General features: G+C 48.6%; 1 protein-coding gene across 2 annotated transcripts in view; it reads right to left on the bottom strand.

The window, feature by feature from the left end:
- CREBRF (CREB3 regulatory factor) overlaps positions 1 to 13683 on the bottom strand; it is a 36449-nt gene extending 22766 nt beyond the window's left edge. For both annotated transcript variants that reach the window (XM_006138136.4, XM_075900265.1), the window contains exon 1: positions 13524 to 13683. The gene's annotated coding sequence lies outside the window, so the exon portion shown is untranslated. The remainder of the gene's footprint in view (positions 1 to 13523) is intronic.
- Positions 13684 to 15365: the final 1682 nt, after the last annotated feature.

Raw genomic sequence — 15365 nt, 5'->3', positions numbered from 1 at the left:
GAATGCCAGAGATGTCACAAACCCCAAAGTTATGGCCATGTAATTTAAGAACAATGATCTGTACAAGGTGTGTGTACTATACTTTGCTGTAGCATTAACAATCTTTTTTAATTAACTAGATTTCACAGATTTATATAACTGAAAGGAACCTCAAAGCCTCGTCCCCTGCACTCTTGGTAGGGTAAAGCACCATCGTGACCATCCCTGACTAACTTGCTCTGAAAAATTTTCAATGATGGAGATTCCACAACTTCACTAGGCAATTTTTTCCAGTACTTAACCTGGATCCTGATAGTTAGGATAGTTTTTCCTATTATCCAACTTAAACCTCCCTTGCTGCAATTTCAGCCCATTGCCTCTTGTCCTATCATCAGAGGTTAAGGAGAATAATGTTCTCTCCTTTTCCTATTAACACCATTTAGGTACTTAAAAGCTGGTCTGTCCCTTTGGTCGCCTCCTTTTCAGACTAAACAAACCCACTTTTTCCTATCTTCCCTCATAGGCCATGTTATCTAAACCTTTAGGTAAGTTTTGTTGCTCTTCTCTGGACCTCCTCCAATTTGCCCCCATCTTTTCTGAAATGTGGCACCAAGAAATGGACATAATACTCCAGCTGAGGCCTAATCAGCATGAAGTAGAGTGGAAGAATTACTTTTCATCTCCTCCTTGCAATACTCCAGCTAATATATTCCAAAATGTTTCCTTCCCCTATCCCACAACACGGTCACGCTGTTGACTCATATTTAGCTTGCGGACCACTATGACCCCTAGGTTCCTTTTCATAGTACTCCTTCTTACATAGCTATTTCCCATTTTTGTATGTGTGCAACTGGTTGTTCCTTCACAAGTGTAGTTCATTGCATTTGTCCTTATTGAATTTCATTTGTTTTGTCTCTTGTGTTTTTCTTATAGCTTCTTTCCATTTCCTGGGTTTACGGGCAGTCCCCGAGTTACACGGATCCGACTTATGTCGGATCCGCAGTTACAAACAGGGCCCGTCTCCCTGGTCTCCAGCAGACCAGGGAGAGGAAGCAAAGCGGCGGAGCACGTGGGCAGCGGACAGCCCAGACGCGTCTGGGCTGTCCCACTGCCCCCGTGCTCCGCGGCTTTGCTCTGGACGCCTGTGGTACAGCAGCTGGGGCGCTGCCGGTTGGTCCCGTAGCGCCGCTCTGGGCGCTACTGGACTAACCCGGCAGCACCCCAGCTGCTCTGCCCCAGGCGTCCTGATTCAGCCACTGCTGGTCAGTTTCAGCAGCGGCTGAATCAGGACGCCTGGGGCAGAGCAGGTTGGGTGCCTCTGGGTTGGTCCAGTAGCGCCGAGGAGCGGCACTACTGGACCAACCCAGCAGCACCCCAGCTGCTCTGCCCCAGGCGTCCCCAAGTCAGCCGCTGCTGAAACTGACCAGTGGCTGACTACAGGAAGCCCCTACTCCGGGCTTCCTGGAATCAGCCACTGATCAGTTTCAGCAGCAGCTGACTTGAGGATGCCTAGGGTTCTTAAGTTGAATCTGTATGCAAGTCAGAACTGGCGTCCAGATTCAGCCGCTGTTGAAACTAATCAGTTTCAGCAGCGGCTGAATCTGGACGCCAGTTCCGACTTACATACAGATTCAACTTAAGAACAAACCTACAGTCCCTATCTTGTACGTAACCCGGGGACTGCCTGTATTTCACTTTGTTTTCTGTTATGGACAACATAACTTTGCATCATTGTTTTGAATGTAGTGCCCCCACTTTCTCTAACTATAGTAACTTTGTTCTACATTAGGGATATAAAATCCCATTTAATTAGTTAACTGGTTAAATGTTAGGTTTAACCAATTAACTGATTAAATGGGAGCGGGCATTGGGGCCTCCATGCTGCAGGCAGGGGCTGCTCCAGCCAGACTGCTTCTGACCCCAGGCTGGGTGTTGGCAGCCACATGCCGGGCTGAAAGAGGCAGCTGGGGGAGTCCTCTCCACGTGATGCCACTTCCAGCCCCATGCAAGGCTGCTGTCTCCCAGCCTGTACCAGCAGCCTCACAGGGCTGGAGCACTTCTGCCCGCAGAGTTGTTCTCGGTAACCATTAACATGCCTATTCTACATTGGAAAAGGTTCAGAAAAGAGCAACAAAAATGATGAGGGGTTTGGAATGGGTCCCATATGAAGAGAGATTAAAGACACTTGGACTTTTCATCTTAGGAAAGAGAAGACAAAAGGGGGCTATGATAGAGGTCTATACAATTATGACTAGTGTGGAAAAAGTGAATTAAGGAAGTTATTTATTTATTACCACAATATAAGAACTACAGGTTACCAAATTAACCTAGTGGGTAGCAGGTTTAAAACAAACAAAAGGAAGTTTTTCTTCACTTAGCTCACAGTCAATCTCAGGAACTCCTTGCCAGAGGATGTGGTGAAGGATCGGACTTTAACAGGGTTCAAAAAAGAGCTAGATAGATCCATGGAGGTTAGGTCCATTAATGGCTATTAGCGAGGATGGATAAGAATGGTGTCCCTAGCTTCTTTTTGTCTGGTTATGGGTGACAGGAGAAGGATCATGTGAGCTTGTTGTGTTCCCTCCATCTGGTATTGGTCACTGTCAGCAGACAGGATACTGGGCTTGATGGACAGTTGGTCTGATCCAATATGTACTTATACCTCTTCCTTTATATTTTCTCTCTCTTCCTCTCAAAATAGATGATCATGATAGTCCCTTCTCACCTTAACATCTAAGAGTCTTTAAATACTGTTGAAACTATGGATGTCAACCAAGTAGCCATTAACAGGTTAACCAGTACCTTATTTTCCGGCGTATAAGGCGACTGGGCGTATAAGACGACCCCCTAATTTTTTAGTTAAAAGATAGGATTTTGTCTTATACCCCAGTGCCCCTCTTCCTCCCTGGCTTTGCTCCCGGTGTCCCTGGTCTGCTGGAGACGGTCCCCAGCAGACCAGAGGCACCGGGAGCAAAGCTGCAGCAGCGGCAGGGTCCCGCGCCTCTGAGGCTTTGCCAGAGCAAAGCCTCAGAAGCGCGGCACCCCGCCGCCGCTTCGGCTTTGCTCCTGGTGCCTCTGGTCTGCTGGGGACCGTCTCCAGCAGACCAGGGACACCAGGAGCAAAGCCTCTCAGGACGCCCCGGCAGCGGGACAGCCCCGGCGCGCCTGGGCTGCCCCGCCGCTGGCTTCCCCCGAGGCTTTGCAAAGCCGCAAAGCTGTATACCCGGCGTATAAGACGACCCCCGATTTTTGGGGGATGTTTTTTAACATCAAAAGTCATCTTATACGCCGGAAAATACGGTAAGTGATTGCTTATCAGTTAACAATTCCAGTTAATCACAACTCACCCCTCCACTGCATGTTCTGCATTTAAAACTCAGATTGACAGGCTGGCTCAGTCCCAACCTACTGGTCAAAATTTTAAATGAAGAGCACACAAGGGAGATGCCTGCCACCCCATGCTGCTGCCTTCAGTGGGGTGGCAGGCAGGAGCTGGTCCACACAGGGAGCCAGCAGGCAGGAGGTAGTTTCCAGCTCCTGCCTGCCACCCCATGCTGCTGACTGTTACAGAGGCAGGGGCGGAAGACGGCAGCAACCCATGTCCAAAGGGTGCCTGAGCTCCCCACAATGCTGGAGCAGTCTCTGTCCACGGGGAGCTCAGGCCCCCTGAAGACAGGGGCTGCTGCCACCCTGCACTTCTGCCTTTGTAACAGAGGTGGCAGTAGTCTCCCCGGGAATGGGGCTGGGAGCATACTGGATGCCAGCCTGCCTCCCGGGAGGGGACAGCACTAAGTAATCGTGTAACCGCTAAGAATTTTAGCGGTTACAAGATTATTGAAATAAACTATTTCAAACCTCCCTAGTTGAAACTTCCCCTAGCAAACCTATATATGCAGGCGCTGTCCGGCATTCTGCGCATGCGCAGATCGCCAGAACCTGGCTCTTCTGAGATTAAGATTGTCGAGCCCTGTATATATGTATACATCCACAGGTGCCCAAAGGCTCATTTCCCTCACCTCCTCCAACATTAGACTGCAGACATACCAGCAGCAGCATTACCCAAGCCATGGTGCCCTTTGGCTTCGCCTCTGATCCTGAAAAGCAAGCAACAGCTCAGGACACTACTCCTATTTTAAGAAAATACTGTCCCTCTGAAATGTTCTGCTATCAAATTCTTTCACTCTTCATTTTAGAGTAGTAGGCCCCAGGCTCACATTGCTTACAGGGTTGCCTCTCTCTCCCAGAAGGGAACAGCAGCTCCAGTTGCTCTTCTCTCTCCCCCCCAGTGAGATTACTCTTCCATATCAAAATTATAATAAAATATTTACTTATCTGTGAATTTAGGGGTTGGCCAGGGGGCAGGTGTTTGACTAGACATGTAGAACTAATTAATATTGTTAAATAACTGAATCTTGCCTGCCTCACTGTTTTGCTGCTGCAGGTGCCAAAAGCAATGTATTTTAAACAGCAGCCCAAGGGATCTCGAAACATAAGCGTCACTATTCCTCTTCTGAAAAGGACAGGGAATTTGAAGTATGGGGAAATTAAGTGAATTGCTCCAGGATATTACAAGTCAGTGGAAAAATTGGGCACAGTACCCAGATATCTTGATTCATATCCCTGCTCTAACTATGACCCTACATTTGTCTTTAAACAATAGTACCATGAGGACCACTCTCCTCTGAACACCTGCTGCATGTATATGTCAGTCAAAAAAAAGCTCACCAGACCAAATGGAAAAATTCAGCAAATTAAGTTGGATTATAGCATCTAGTGAAACAGTGTTTTGTATTTTCGTCTATATTCAAGTGCGAGAGGTTACACTGTTTTCAGGCAATTTATTAACAGCTTTCAATTAATTCTTAAGATCTTTTAATATTTTCAGGAATCAGTTTTAACTATGAAAGGGATTAATTATTACATGGATTTTACCAGAATACTATAAAACTACAAAAGAGTTACTTTCACAAGAGATAATGATGAAACCAGTTACCTCTGATTATGTTTCATAGGAATTCACTACTAGAAAGAGTATGATGGAGAGAGAAACTGAAAACAAAACTAGGCAATTATATAACTGCTCTTTTGGAAGGAGTATCCTAGCATAAGCAATGATATATAGACATATAGAATATGAAGTCATTGTTTCCACTCTTCTGCCAGTGCAGGAGACAGGGTATAGAGCAGAGTCCTTGAGGAGGATGTGAGGGCAAGAAAAAAGAAGAAATCCTTAATGTTCAGACACCGCCAGGTTGAAGGAAAATGTAAACCTATTCTAAGTCATTTTACTGTGGAATTTATTTATGAAAACACTAGAAGTTTTGACATTAACTGGGTGTCTCAACACAACATACTTCAAACACACATTTTATAGCCAATAAGTATTAAAGTATAGTCAGTTTACCCATTAACAAATAACTAATAAAAATATAATCCAATTGGCTACCCCATCCAAAAGCCTGTAGGAAATGTAGGGCTATGTTTAGATTGCAGGCTTCTTTCAGAAGAAGCTTTTCCAGAAGAGATCTTCCAGAAAACTTCTTCTGAAAGAGTGTCCACACTGCAAAAGCACATTGAAAAGCTATCTGCTTTTTCAAAAGATAGCGTCCATTCAGTGTGGATGCTATCTCGCATTTCAGCTGTGATTACTATGGACAGAGTAGCCACCAGGGCACTTTGTGCTTTTTCCTTTTCCCTCATCTTCAAAAGAACTCGCTCTTCCCCATCCACACATGCCTTTTCCTGAAAGAGCTCTTTCGGAAAAAGTCTACTTCCTCGTAGAATGAGGATTACAAATGTCAGAAAAACCCCTCTGGCCTTTTGATTTTGTTTCAGAAGAACACAACTGCAATGTGGACGTAATTGAAGGGTTTTTTGAAAAACGGCCGTTTTTCTGAAAAAAACTCTGTAGTGTAGTGTAGACATACCCTGTGGCTACATCTATACCACATGCTTCTTGTGCAAGAAGCCTTTTGCGCAAGAGCTTTTGCACAAAAACTTCTTGTGCAAGAGCACATCCACACCTCAAAGCACATCACAAAAGCGATGTGCTTTTGTGCAAGAGAGCGTCCACACTGCATGGACACTCTTGTGCAAGAAAGCTCTGATGGCAATTCACAGAATGGCCATCTGAGCATCTGTGCTTTTTCCCATAGGGGTTACTTGGAAACCCCTCTGGAGAATCCACACTTGCCTTTTTGCGCAATAGCTGTAGTGCAGAAGGGAGTTATGCCTCGTAGAAGTAGGCTTACCTACACCGGAAAAAGCCCTCTTCTGCCGTTTAACTGTCGATTTACTTCCGTAAAAGCACATTTGAGGTGTGGATGCTCCACGGGTTTTTGCACAAACACAGCTGGTTTGCACAAAAACCTTGCAGTGTAGATGTAGTCTAATGAACAAATACCAACCTGGGGTTTTTTCCTTAAAATGAGTTATGGCCCAGGCTGCACTTTAAAGCCTAAGACTGTGACGTGCAACATGCTAGCCACATATGGCTATTTGGCTGGTTGTGTGTGGCTAGTTGGCTTGAACAATGTGGCTATTTGGCCAGTTCCCTATAGCTGTAGCCACTATAGAGGCTATTGCTTCAGAACTGGTTGGATGCCACAGGCCTAAGACAATACATTCCTTAATCATCCCCTAATACCAATCTGTTAACCCATGTATAGGAAATTCTGTCTATTCCCTATGGGTATGTCTACTTTTGCACCCTAGTTCAGACTAGGGATGCAAATGCAGGCATTTGAAATTGCTAATGAAGTGGGGATTTAAATATCTCGTGCTTCATTAGCAAGATCTCGCCGGCACACTAGTTTGAATCACAGCTGATTCGAAAGTGAAAGTGCGTGCCAGGATGCGTTAGTTTGAACCAAACCCCTTGGGTCAAAAATGAGGAGTAATGTTAGTTCAAACCAAACCCCTTGGTTCGAACTAACGCGTCCCAGTGCACACTTTCACTTTCAAATCAGCTGTGATTTGAACTAGTGCACCGGCGAGACCTTGCTAGTGAACTGCGGGATATTTAAATCCCTGCTTCATTAGCAATTTCGAATGCCTGCATTTGCATCCTTAGTCCGAAGTAGGGCGCAAGTGTAGACATATCCTATAAGAAAATTAGTAAAACCTCAAGTTATGAACACCTTGGGAATGAAGGTTGTTCTGAACTCACATTATGGTTTCCCTTTCAAACGTTTACAACTGAACATTAATATAACTATGAACAGGGCTTGACAAACTGCGGCAAAATCTACTCGCCAGCCCTGCACTGTGAATGCACAAGACCCGCATTGCGCATGTGTGTGCCGCCGGTAAACCAGGCGACTGGCTGAAATCTACTCGCCACGGGCGAGTAGATTCACTGATTTGTCAAGCCCTGACTCTGAAACTTCTACTATGCAGAAAGAAAATGCTGATTTCAACCACCTTAACTTAAATGAAACAAGCACAGAAACAGTCTCCTTACCTTGTTCAATATTGTTCAAACTTTCCCTTTCTTTTTAGTAGTATATATTTAACATACTACAGATTGAACCTCTCTAATCTGACACTCTTTGGTCCAGCAACATCTGTGGTCCAGCATGATTTTAGTTAGCCAGCTGACCACTTATTATAGGTGTGGCCAAAGTTCCATAAAGTCTGTTTACAGCTACCACTCCTAGCTCTCAGGAGTGCTGTTATTTAGTTCTTATTTGCCTTTAACTGCCTTTTAAGAGCTCAGTAAGCAGTGGAAGTCTTGGTAATGCTGCTAGACAATATTGACTTCCCATGGTTCAGCAAATTCTCTAGTTCAGCACTGCTCAGGTCCTGAGGTGCAACACATTATTCGCTTGTGTGTGTATATGCATGTGCCTGCTATCTGATTGCATACTTCCGGTTCCAAATCAGGTATGTGATTGTCTGGTCAGTTTCAAACTCTGGTGTCCAGAACTCTGAAATTCTACTATACCTCAGATAAATAGTTCTTGTAGGGCTTTACATGCTTAAACCTTAAGAAATCCTTCTCATATTGATAATTTTTTTTATTGTGTAGTTGGGAAAACTGGGGTACACAGTTAAGTGGCATGGTATATCAGAGATGGTCACCTCTGACCAGTAAATACTGCCTCTTCGGTTAGCTAGTATTTGTACAGCACTTTTTCAGTACTGAGAATTATAATTCATTTTTCATTTCAGGAGCAAGGAGTTTTACAAGCCATGTAAACCCTCCACTTTACTTCAGGATCAACCATACCAGATTAGTTGGCAATCCCAAACATACCAATTACAGGCAGTCCCCGGGTTACGTACAAGATAGGGACTGTAGGTTTGTTCTTAAGTTGAATCTGTATGTAAGTCGGAACTGGCGTCCAGATTCAGCCGCTGCTGAAACTGATCAGTTTCAACAGTGGCTGAATCTGGACGCCAGTTCTGACTTACATACAGATTCAACTTAAGAACCCCAGGCATCCCCAAGTCAGCTGCTGCTGAAACTGATCAGCGGCTGATTCCAGGAAGCCCGGGGCAGGGGCTTCCTGTAGTCAGCCACTGGTCATTTTCAGCAGCTGCTGACTAGGGGACACCTGGGGCAGAGCAGCTGGGGTGCTGCTGGGTTGGTCCAGTGGCACCCAGAGCGGCGCTACGGGACCAACCGGCAGCGCCCCAGCTGCTGTACCACAGGCGTCCGGAGCAAAGCCGCGGAGCACGGGGGCAGCGGGACAGCCCAGACGCGCCGTGGCTATCCTGCTGCCCTCGGGCTCCGTGGCTTTGCTCTGCTTTGCTCCCCGTCCCCCTGGTCTGCAGACCAGGGGGACGGGGAGCAAAGCGGCGGAACACGCGGGCAGCGGGACAGCCCAGACGTGCCGTGGCTATCCTGCTGCCCTCGGGCTCCGCGGCTTTGCTCTGCTCTGCTCCCTGTCCCCCAGGTCTGCAGACCAGGGGGAGGGGGAGCAGAGTAGAGCAGAGCGGCGGAACGTGCGGCCAGCTGACAGCCCAGATGCGTCTGGGCTGTCAGCTGGCCGCGCGTTCTGCCGCTCTGCTCTGCTCCGCTCTGCTCCCCCTCCCCCTGGTCTGCAAACCATGGGGGGGGGAAGCAGAGCGGAGCACGCGGCCAGCTGACAGCCCAGACGCTTCTGGGCTGTCAGCTGGCCGTGCGTTCTGCCGCTCTGCTCTGCTCCGCTCTGCTTCCCCCCCCCCCCCATGGTTTGCAGACCAGGGGGAGGGGGAGCAGAGCGGAGCAGAGCAGAGCGGCAGAACGCACGGCCAGCTGACAGCCCAGAAGCGTCTGGGCTGTCAGCTGGCCGCGTGCTCCGCTCTGCTTCCCCCCCCCCCATGGTTTGCAGACCAGGGGGAGGGGGAGCAGAGCGGAGCAGAGCAGAGCGGCAGAACGCGCGGCCAGCTGACAGCCCAGACGCATCTGGGCTGTCAGCTGGCCGCGTGCTCCGCTCTGCTCCCCCTCCCCCTGGTCTGCAGACCAGGGGGAGGGGGAGCAGAGCGGAGCAGAGCAGAGCGCCGGAACGCGCAGCCAGCTGACAGCCCAGACTCTGGGCTGTCAGCTGGCCGCGCGTTCCGCCGCTCTGCTCTGCTCCGCTCTGCTCCCCCTCCCCCTGGTCTGCAGGGGGGGGGGGGAGCAGAGCGGAGCGCGCGGCCAGCTGACAGCCCAGACGCGTCTGGGCTGTCAGCTGGCCGCGCGTTCCGCCTCCGCTTTGCTTCCTCTCCCTGGTCTGCTCGAGACCAGGGAGAGGAAGTGCCCCGTTCGTAACTGCGGATCCGACATAAGTCGGATCCGCGTAACTCGGGGACTGCCTGTACTAAAAATATTTTAGACTAACAGATTCCATCCCTTATCTAGGCTGCTCACGAGAAAAATGCACCAGTCCCCCAGACTCCTGTAGTCACATTTACTATTCTTACTCCAAAAATTATGTGCAAATGATATAATTAAAAACCCCACAAGGGAACCTGAACTGTGCACAGAAGCAAGCTTTCTGGAATACAATCTAGATGTCAGCCCACCTTTTTATTACTGTATTTTGAATTCAAGTCTCTTATAGCTTGAAAGACCAGGGGCCAAGTCTGAGCACTTTGACACTTTTACAGCAGGGAGACCTCAAGGAGTTACACAGTGAACAGATTGGGCTTCCTGTGCTGTCAATCCTGAAATTAATATTTCAGTGTGTACAGTTGAAAACTTGAAGTATCTAGTCTGTATTGGAATTTGAAATGAGTGGAACATTTTTTGTAATTGGTTAGTTGAGAATAAATGCTAGAAGAATTCTGGTCCTGAAATTAAAATATTAATTACTGATCAGTTATTGAAAATAATCCTCTAAAAAAAAATAGTGTGCCTCACCTATTCTCATTCCACAGTTGTATTAAGGAACTGTCAAATCACAGGGATGAAATTAGGGTATGCACCTTTACTCAAAGGGAAGAATACATTCAGTAGTTCATAAAAAGGTCCTAATCATACAAAGAGTTCCCTGTAAGCAGATGCCAGCTGAAAGTAGGGAAGGGTCCTTGTAGGTGCAGAAGTATATCTATTCGGAGACCCATTATTTTGAAAGAGACTTTGTGCCAGGGTCCATCAACACAAAACTCCTTAAAAGAATGAGCTCACGGAATGTTATTTCTTATTTAAAAGAATGGAAGGAAGGTTGAACAGAAATTTCCTGCTAGGATAAATATCTTAATTTTCTTAAAAAATGGATGTAATTCAGATAAATACTGGATTAAACTCCACATTTCTAGAATAGTTAGTGAACATTTTATGACATTTTCTGAATTTTTGATCAAACTTTTTTGTAGAGAATCAATAATGTATATCATTATGCCTCATTTACAATGTGAAGTGAAAAGACTTAAGGGTAGGACTCTACCAATTTCATGGCCATGAAAAATGCATTTCAGACCATGGGATTTGGTCTTCCCTTCTGAAATCTGGTCTTTTTTGTGCTTTTACCATATGCTGTACAAATGTCACGGGGGAGACCAGTGCTTCTCAAATTTGGGGTCTGGACCCAAAGGAAGTTGCAAGGGGGTTGCAAGGTTACTTTTTGGTTGGGGGGAGGCCATGTTACTGCCACCCTTACTTCTGCACTGCCTGCAGAGCCAGGCAGCCAAAGAGCACTAATTGTTGGTCTATCTGCCCAGCTCTGAAGACAGTGCCCCACCAGCAACAGTGCAGAAATGTAAGAGTGGCAATACTATACAGTGCCACACTTCCTTCCACATTACTACCTTCAGGGCAGGGTGGCCAGAGAGTGGCAGCTGCTGACTGATGACCCAGCTCTGCAGGCAGCAGTGCAAAAGGATACCACCACCATACTATGCCATCCTTACTTCTGTGCTGCTATTGGCAATGGCTCTGCCATCACAGCTGGGTTCCCAGCCAGCATATACAGTTCTTTAGATGCTCAGCTCTGAAGGCAGCACCACCACCTGCAGCGGTACAGAAGTAAGAACAACAGGACTACAATAAACCCAATAACCTTGTGGTACCCACCTTAGACTTCAGCTCATTTTTGGGTCAGGATCCCTACATTTAGAACACCAAGACATCTTCCACTTAAATAGTTAAACTCATGAAAATTACTAGTTTTAAAATCCTACGACTGTGAAATTGACCAAAACAAACCTACTCATGGGGCAAGAAGGGAGGGTTTAAACATGAACAGAGAATGTAACTTCAAAGAACAAGTTACAGAGACTCTATATCAACAAAAAAAAAAAAGTTTCATCCTCAGTTTCCTGATACAAACATACACTATTAGTGATGAGAAGTCCTGACAAGTCACTACGTCAATTTGCACAGCAAGGTTTTAGGTCTGCCTTGGGTCAGGTGGCAATTAGGGAAGCTGGTCCCAGTGTGTGTAGGGTAGTGACAGCAGAAGAGGGGGTGTTTCACTAGTTTTGTAAACTACGTCCTGGCCAGCTTGTGCCTGCTGACACGTCTTGCCTCCCAGCCCAATCACTAAGTCAGACACCAGCTCCCCTTCTGCCTCGCCCCGGAGCCCTACCTGTGCCTCTCCCGTCACCTCAAAGGGGAAGGAGCTGCCCTTCATGGGACACCCCTGGTTGAGCCCGCCTGACTCCCCCACTTTCGGCCCAGCTCCGCCCAGATGTTACCACCCCCGCTCCGTGGGGAGCTGCCCCTCGCCAACCCCTCGTGCCTCGGCCTCGCCGCCGCCTCCTCCTTCTCCTGACCCACTAACACACCTCCTAGCCAACATGGCCGCCCCACCAACCAGCACTAAACACAGCCTAACAAGTGACACAGCCAGCCCCAGCCCCTTCCCAATCTGATTGGCCAATCGACCTCCTAAGTTCGCACCCATTGGCCCGAAACGCCGCCACTCACCCACCCAGCGGCTCTTTCAAGCTAGTGTGAGGCAACATGTAAACAAATCACTTTCGGAGCCTCCTCAGCTAGGCTGTGCCGCTGTTCCCACGCCGCAAGGAAAGGAGGAGCGGGAAGCTACTTCGGTCCAGAGGGAAGCAATAAAGGAATCTACCCTCATCAACTCCACCGTATAGACACGGGAGCGGGGGCTCCCCTCGCCCCACCGACCGCTGGGTGCCCATAGGTAGCTACTCTTCTCTCCTAGGGTCAGGAGGCTTACAGGCATCCAGACTCGCTCCACAATCCCTCTCCAGGGGAAGAAATAAGGATGGATTTTGATGGTAGCCGGTTCAGGCCTGTCCCGATGAACCCCAAAACCACGGATCCTCCACCCCAAAACCCCAAACTAGTTACACAGGGTCACAGGGCTGAGCAGGGAGCCTCACTCAGCCACTTCCCATACTCCTCACCCACTCAACTGTGGCTTGTCTCCCCTATATGTACTGATACCCTTCGCCCACACAACCATCCCCTGTAGCGAAGGTGCTTTAATCCCTATAATCGTACTGAGCAGGGCTTGCTCCCCTTGTCACAATACAGACCCCCTCCTGATCGATGTAATCTGGAATAGAAGTCGACAACATGTGCGCGCCCTTGCATATGTTGTTTCTTTCCTTTCCACTCTCTTCCAACTCCTTTGCTACAACTCGCAGCCATTCATTTTCAAAGTACACAGCAGGCATAAGAAGCTACATCGGTACTATCACCGTCCCAAAGGGCCAGAAACAGAGCAACTCAGACATCTGCCTAGCACGGAGCTGTTCCTATTCCACTACCAGCAACCATTGGAGGAGTGTCTACCGATCTCCACACCTCTATCCGCGTGATACTTCCCCATCCCACGCGCCTCTCCAAACCCAGGAGAAGGAATCAGAGGCAGACACACCCCTTCTTTCAGCCTCTGGTTGTCCTGGCCTCAATGCCCCGGTTCCTGCCCGTGTGCATCAGCGATGCTCCTGATCTCCGCTGCTGGGTTAAAGGAGCGCTGAATGCAGCCCCCAGTCGCGGCAGCGATTGCGCCAGCCTTCACACAGCAGCCCGAAGCCCCTATCCTTCCATGGGCTACTAGTGCCACAGTGTCTACAGCCTCCGCCCCGCCGGGGGCTACTGCTACCACCATCCCCACGACCCCTCCCTGTCCGAGGCTGCAGCAGCATCTGTCTCTCACCTGGCGTGCCCCCGACCCAGCGGGGGAGAGGAGTGTCTCAGTAGGGGGCGCCGCCCGTCCCGCTCCGGCCCGGACCCTCCATGCTGCTTTGGGGTTTGTTTTGTTTATGTCTCTTCCTGACGGGTTCCCGGAAATCGCGTGACTCGCCCCCCTCACGTGGGAAGGGGGGGTGTCCGAGAGCAGGCCAATCACAAGGAACAATGCATAGGACCAATCAGAAGGTGCATAGCAGGGCCTCCTTTGTCATGTGACGGGGTAAATATGTGTGGGGAGGGGCCTAGCGTGTGTGTGGTGCAGGGGGATTGGTTCCTTTTGCCTATACCTTACCGACCCTCCCAGCTGCCTATAACGAGCTTCAGAGGGGTAAGAGCTGGGGCTCTGCGTTTCAGCCTCGCAGGGAGGGAACTCGGAGCTCCACCCCACGACAGGTACCTGCCGGGTCTCGGGGCTTCAGATCTACAGGGATGGGGTCTCAGGGCTCCAGCCCTGTGGGTGCGCCTGCCATGGCTCAGTGCTTCAGCCTGGCTGCTGCTGAAATCTTGAGCCACAGCAGGTGCAACCCGCAGGACTCATTCCTCAAGAGCCCTGATCCTGCTGGGTAGAAGCCCCTAGCTTCACCATCGTACTGCAAGACAGAAGCACCCAGCTTCTTTCCTCCCTCCCTCCCTCCAGTCCGGTAGATGGAGAAAAGTAAAAATGCTTATGAGCTGCAGTTTGGCCATGTCTGATATATATGTCATATACGGTAGCAGGTGGTCATAAGGTATTTCCCTCACAGTGAACAGTAGGGTCTCCCAGGGAGTTGTTGGAGCTAGGTCACACCATGCACAGAGCTATGGGGTCCCAGGCAGTTATTGGTGGGTGTTATTTTTATGTAGTTTAAAAATCTTAAACTTAAGAATTGTTTCTAGTGAACACTGGTCCTCTCTTCATCCCTGTTCCTATATGGCAGTGGTCCCCAACTGCTGAGAGTTGTGTCCTCCTTATGCTTGTGTGGCCTTTGAGGGAAGGAGGGGGGGGGGGGGAAGAGAGAGACAGACAGAAGTAAAGGGGGGTTGAGGCTGGAGCCACATTGGGGTGGGTTTGGGACTGGGAACAGGACTTTGGTCAGGAACCAAGGGCAAAAGTGGAGCTGTGGTTTCCAGGTCCCAGTCAGGTGTAGCTCTGCTCCTGGCCTTGCACCCAGCTGGGACTGGGGCTACAGCCAAAGCTGAGGTCAGCATGGGAATATGGCTGAGGGCAAGAGCAGAACAGAATGGGCCAAGAGTTACTCTCTCCTCACCTGGTGAGGGCTGGCCTGTGCCCTGCTGGATGTTCCTTCGTGCCTCTTTCTTTTTTGGGTGTGTGTGCGCGCACGCACAGACTCCCCCCAGTTTGGGGACCTCTGCTATACAATATAAATATTCAATTAAAAATACTTGAGGTTGAGCAAGGTTTGGTACCTAAATCTCTGCTGCAGTTGCCGCAGCCTGTAAGCAAAAAGGCTCTAAAGCTAGTGCGCATGGTAGCAATATGAATGGGTTTTTTTCCTGGCATCCTCCCAGTAAAATACAGATGGGTATTAAACAAATAAACAAAACCTAGTCCTCGTGAGTTTTTCATTCATTTACATCTCTCTGACTTGGAGAATGAACAGTTTTGGGCTTAAAATAGTTTGGTCTCAAAGTAAATTGTAAATAAAAATACACCTACTCAGTTGACAAATTACACTTTATCCACTCATTCTATTTCTGCTCATCAGTGCTGACTGCTCAAACTCATTTCTTCCTATTGGCTAGATGCAAGTGGATGCCTCTGCTGTTTACTGATGTATTTCATTCTATTGTTTATAGGTTCAGGTCT

This window comes from Pelodiscus sinensis, chromosome 17, assembly GCF_049634645.1.
Source record: "Pelodiscus sinensis isolate JC-2024 chromosome 17, ASM4963464v1, whole genome shotgun sequence".
NCBI lineage: Eukaryota > Metazoa > Chordata > Testudines > Trionychidae > Pelodiscus > Pelodiscus sinensis.
The sequence above is the reverse complement of the archived record's forward strand: the minus strand, read 5'-3'. Positions and strand labels throughout refer to the sequence as shown.